Source organism: Petaurus breviceps, unplaced genomic scaffold (genome assembly GCF_028583685.1).
Source record: "Petaurus breviceps papuanus isolate PSGF00001 unplaced genomic scaffold, PetGlider_PUasm1.0 90879, whole genome shotgun sequence".
NCBI lineage: Eukaryota > Metazoa > Chordata > Mammalia > Diprotodontia > Petauridae > Petaurus > Petaurus breviceps.
The window spans coordinates 12,387,370-12,393,465 of NW_027187368.1; positions in this window are offsets into that span (position 1 = coordinate 12,387,370).

A 6,096-nucleotide genomic window follows, 5' to 3' on the forward strand; every position below is an offset into this window, starting at 1 on the left:
GCTGGGCTTCGAAGGACTTGGGGGAAGGGGGAAAAGGGGAAGGAGGAAAGGGAAAGGACCCAATTTATATCCCCAGGAACTGGATGATTCTGTGAATCGGTGAAGCCCTCCTTGTTCAGGCTCTGCCTCTAATTTACTGCAGGACCTTAGGGGAATCACTCCCTTCATTGGCACTTTGTTACCTACTCTATAAAATAACAAAGAGGCAGCTCGTGGTGGATAGAGCACTGAACCTGGAGCCAGGCTTTATGAGTTCAAACCCAGCCTCAGATGTTTACTAGCTGTGTGACCTTGGGCAAGTCACTTAACTCTGGTTGCCTCAGTGTTCTTATCTGTAAAATGAACTGTAGAAGGAAATAGCAAACTACTCCAGTATCTTTGCCAAGAACACCCCAAATTGGGGTTACAAAGAATTGGATATGACTGAAACAACAGCCAAAAAATGGCAATAATGTTAGCTGCTTATCTACTTTGCAATGCTGTTGTTAGCATCAAAGGAGCTCACAGAGCTCCTGGTGAGGGTCCAAGAGAAGAGTGGATATGGAGCCAGAAGATGGGACTGCAGAGCAAGAGAAAGGCTATTGCTCTTGGAATCATGGAGCCAGAATTCAATTAAAACCGTGCCTAACTCTGGTGGAGCAGGCCCACCCCCTTCCCCTCCCCTGGGGCCTTGGTTTTTCCCTTCTATAAAATGAAAGGATTAGACACATTGACATTTAAGATCCTTTTCAACTCTAATTTATGATCCTATGAAAGTGTGAATGAGAATCAAAACTGATTGTTTAGGAATGAGAATGATACTAGGGCTGAAAGGGAGACAGGGAATAAGCATTTATATATTGGGCCTACTATGTGCCAGTCATGTGCTAAACTGGGTTAACCAATAATTAAAACTCCAGGGGATACCTCTACACCTCTTCCTTTTTAAAAATAAATATTATCTCATTTTATCCTCACCTCAACCCTGGGATGTAGAAGCTATTATAATCCCTATTTTGCAGTTGTGGAAACTGGGGCAAACAGAGGTTAAGTGACTTGTCTAGGGTCCCACAGCTGGCGAGTATCTGAGGCTGAATTGGAATTTAGGTCTTCCTGATAGTGGACCTTGGAGAGCTTTGAGGCCAACCTCATTTTAAAGATAGGAAAACTGAGGCAGAAAGAGGAGGTGACTTGTTCAGAGTTGTACAAGAAGGGTATTAATGAGTACCAGGCCCAGGATTGTAAATCAGGCTTCCTGGTTCCTAATCTAAGTGTTCTCCTCATTCCACCTGGCTGCCATTCCCCACCCCCACCCCCACTCCCAATTCCTTCTGCTAGGCCCCCCCAATCTCCTGCTCACAGCTGCCTCTCTAGGCCAGAAGGGACATCCTGACACTTTTTTAAAATTGATAAGAGCAGATGGCCATGAAACCCCTTTTCTGGTGCTCCTAATACACTCATTTATTTCTCAAAGCCTCCTGGAATCCTGGAAATGGAGAATTAACTTAGAATTGGAAGGACCAGGCCTCCTAGGGAACACAAACCCAGCACTTATTCCAGATTGAAGGTGAATCAAGGAGAGAGGAAGGAATCCCTCCCTTTCTGCCTTCAAATGCCTGGGAAATTAAGTCACAGAACATAGAATGTTAGAACTGAAAGGAACTTCAGAACATAGAATTTAGAGCTGGAAGGGACCTTAAACAAACATTTTCCATGTGGGAGGCTCTGCCAGGCCCTGGAGAAAGAGAGATCACGAAAAATGACATTGTCCTTGCTCTCAAGGACCTTCTAGACTAATAGTGATGGGATATGACCTGAGGTGCACTAAAAATAAACCCCCCAAATGTAACTCTGGGCAAGCTATTTATCTTCTGTGTAAGTTAGTTTTTTGTAAAATGCATTTCAACTAATTCAGTGGAATTCAATGAATTCCAACTTGAAATCTATGACCTTACAATTCATTATAAGGTAGATTGTGATGGGGCAAAGGAGAGCTGGATGAAGTGCTAGAAGATATTTGAGGAAGAAGGGAGGGAAGCTGGGGAGAGAGGATCAGGGAAAGCTTCGTGGAGGAGGTGGTGTGTGAGCTGGGCCTTAGAGGAAGGATATATTTCTTTAATGGACAGAGAGTAAGGAGGAGTATTTCAAGAATGGGATGTTGGAGAGGGAAAAAAGGCATTCTATTTCAAGCTGGAAGAGACCTCAAATCCACCCTCTTATTTAGATTTTTATTGGTATCTTTTGTTCTTCAATCACGGGGATTTGCCCTGTGTTCCACTTTCTCCCAGAGGGCCACGCCCTATAATAAATAACTTTTTAAAAGAAAAAAAAGGGAAGGAGAGAAAAACAAATTCCAAAAAACTGATCAATACATTCAAAGAAGACTAATATTATGTTCAATCATCCACCCCCATGGACCTTTCTAAAGGAGTGGAGAAAAAGGTCTTCTCATGTCTTTTCTCTGGGGTCATGCTTTTTTTTGTGTGATTTTGCCATATTTACTTTTTAATTGTTTTGTGGTTATTGTTTTTTCCATTTACAACATTGCAGTTGTGTTGTCTATTGCTTTCTTGGCTCTCTTTACTTCACTTTGCATTGATTAATGTCAGTCAATGCTTCTTTGTATTCATCACATGCATTATTTCTTTATATGTACAGTATCCTTCTATTCCATGCATGAGCCACCATTTGGTGCAGGAATGTATACTCCAGTGATGAGCTTCCACTTTGTTTCCATTCATTTGCTTCCACAAAAGATGATGTTCCAAGTCTTTCTTGGTGTCATTGACCTCCATGTATATGCCTAGCGTAGAATCTCCTGGTCAAAGAGTATGGGAATTTTAGTCATTTTATTTTCCTAATTCCAAATTGCTTTGCAAATTGCTTGTACTATTTCACAGTTCTGCCAACAATGAATTTCCACAATCCCTGCAATACTGACTATTCCTGTCATACATGTTGTTCTGTCAATTCAGGTGTTACCCCATTTGGGATTTTCTTTGCAGATATACTAGAGTGGTTTGTCATTTCCTTCTCCAGTTCATTTGACAGATGAGGAAACTGAGGCAAACAGGGTTAAGTGACTTGCCCAGGGTCACATAGCTGATAAATCTCTGAGGCCTGATTTGAACTCAGGAAGATGAGTCTTCCTAACTCCAGGCCCAGCACTCTATCCTCTGTGCCACCCAGATGATTTGTCAATTTGTTGGGCATAGGGTAGGGTTGTCTGAATTTCTCTTACTATTAGTGATTTGGAACATTCTTTCATATGTTAACTATCTCATTTTGGGAAGCCAAATGACTTGACCAAGGTGACACAGTGAGTTAGCAGCGGCATTAGAACCAACTCCCAGGTTTCTTGACTGTTCCATGTTCTTTCCATTACAACATGCTGCCCTGGGAATGAATTTGGCTGAAATTCAGTCACTGCCAGTAGGTGTTATGTGATTAGATACAGCTCAGTTGTTTCTATTAGTGATGAGGTTAGACTCATTCATTTGGGAGTTTGCTCTGGTTGGGGGTTGAGTGGGATGAAAGGAACTGTGGGAAATCAGATCTCCAGGGTTCTATTTCTGGCTTTGACTCTGACTCACTCGGCTCTTTGGGTAAGTCACAATAAAAATCCCCATGACTAAGTGCAGGGGGTGGTGAACGTACTACCTGCACAATGATCATGGAACAGTGTAGGTAAAGGCTGCCCTTGAGGAGGTGGTATTTAAACTGGGCCTTGAATGATGCATAGGACATCAACAATCAATCAGTCATTTAACAACAGAGTAGAAAAGAGAAGGTACATTCCAGAAATAGGGCCTATTTGGGGCCTTGCAAGGAATAGAATTTGTTGAGAATATAGAATGCCTGAGGGGGAACAGTGGGACATACAGACTCAAAATAAAAATTAGATATATATTACATATGTGTAAAATATATGTAACATACATATTATAGATTTTATATAGATTATATATAAAATAGATAAATATAAATAATTATATAACTATAAACCATAAAATAACCTGGATATATAATATAAAATATATACTAGATATATAAATATACATATACATAGATATAAAAACATACATACAAAAATATGAAATCAGAGTGAATACCAGTCCAAAGACATATACTTGGTAGGCAACGAGTAGCCACTGAAATGTTTGTTGAAGGTTCATGTTTTATCATGTCTACTCTCAGGTTCTCTCCCACCCCCAACCCCTCCCCAAGGTGAGTGACTATGCCATGCCTCCCTCAATTACTCCAGACCTTGGGGATTTCTCTCTCCTCTGAGCTTCTACAGCCCTGACTGCCTGTGTCCTTCCCTGTTTACTGGAGCAGGGACTGCCTTGAATTATTATAATATGTTTCATTGGAAAAGTCCTGGTCTAGTGGTCAAACACTTGGTTTCTAGGTCTACCTCTGTCACTAACTCACTCTAGGATAAGCGCCCCCTCTCTGTCCACTTTCTCCTCCGAAGAATGAGGTGGTTGACTAAGACTTCATGACTCTATATAGTATGGCATATCTCCTCACTAATATTATAAGCTTTCTTTAACTTGAGAAAATGCAGGAGAGGGAATATGTTTCCTCTTTCTCTTATGTCCCCTACGAGACCCAATATAGAACTATGCACACACTTGGTACCCAATAAAGATTTACCAGCATTACTTGACTGAGTAGTATAAAGCCAGGTTCAAGCCAAAAATCAAGTAACTGGCATTAGCCATATTCAGCTACTCATAGTCACATCCCCAGAGTCACCACAAAGCAAAGAGCTAAAATTTGGATAACTGGTACATTTTGTGTCTGTCTTGGTCTTCCCACTGACACAGCTGGACTCACTCAATAAACATTTATCTAGCACGTGGGCTCAGAATACTGTGCCAGGAAATTGGGAGATACAGAATCAAGATGAGACAAAGTCCTTCCTCTCATGGAGTTTATTATCTAAGACATGATACATAGGACAATGGAGATTACATTGACCTGAGATAATTGGTGCAAAAGGTTTATTTATTAGAGTCACAGAATGTTAGAAACAGAAGGAAACAAAAGCCTAGAGGGGAAGTTGCTTTGGCCAGATTCACACAGAAAGTTATGAGTAAAGTCAGAACTGGAAACTTGGTCTCCTGGCTCGATCTCAATGTTCTTCTACTGCATCACACTTTGCGAGTCCAAGTAACACAAATGGTTGTCTTAAATTTCCACTCTTGCTTATCAGAGGATACCTGGACTAAGGGATTTGTTAAGTTCATGGCCAGGACTCTATGATATACAATTTAGAAATGAATCAGTAATCAAACAGCAAGTATTTTTTATAGTGCCCACTACTGCCAGGCACTGAGATACCCCTGGAGATGAAATAATAAAAATGAAACAGTTCCTACCTGCTAAGACCTTTCATTCCATCAGGGAAGATTATCGATCTGTCTATCTCTGTTTGTCTATCTATCTATCTATCTATCTATCTATCTATCTATCTATCTATCTATCTTTCTATCTATCTATCTGTCTATCTCTCACACACATATATAGTATACATACACTAACACATACTCATATACGTATGATACATTCTCATGTCTATATAAACACATGTATATAAGCCTAATCATATACATACATACATATACATATATATGTGTGCATATATATATATATATTACACAAGAGAGAAAAGCCTTACATAAGCTTTGGAGGAAACTAGGTATTCTCAGAAGCAGAGATGAGGAGGCAAAGAGCCTAGAACAGCAGGGTTAGAGGGGCCTTTAGAACCTAAACTGCAGAGTATCAAAGTTGGAAAGGACCTTAGAGAACTTTTTCTAGTGCAATTTCCTCATTTTATAGAGGGTGTTAGCCCTAGCTTATGTACTGGCTTTTATTTTTCTGTAATTATTTTGTGCTAAATTGTCTACTCGACCAGATTACAGGATGCCCACTAAGACAAGCTTCTCCTTCCCTTGTCTGTCCTACAGTGTTGGGCCCCCAAGGAGCACTTTATCAAACACTTGTTGAATTAAAATTACTGATGTCAGCACTCAGTAGGACCTTCATGGTTCCTGAGGTATCAACTTTGTCACCAGAAAGGTGATTTAGGGTTTGAATTGGACAATGACC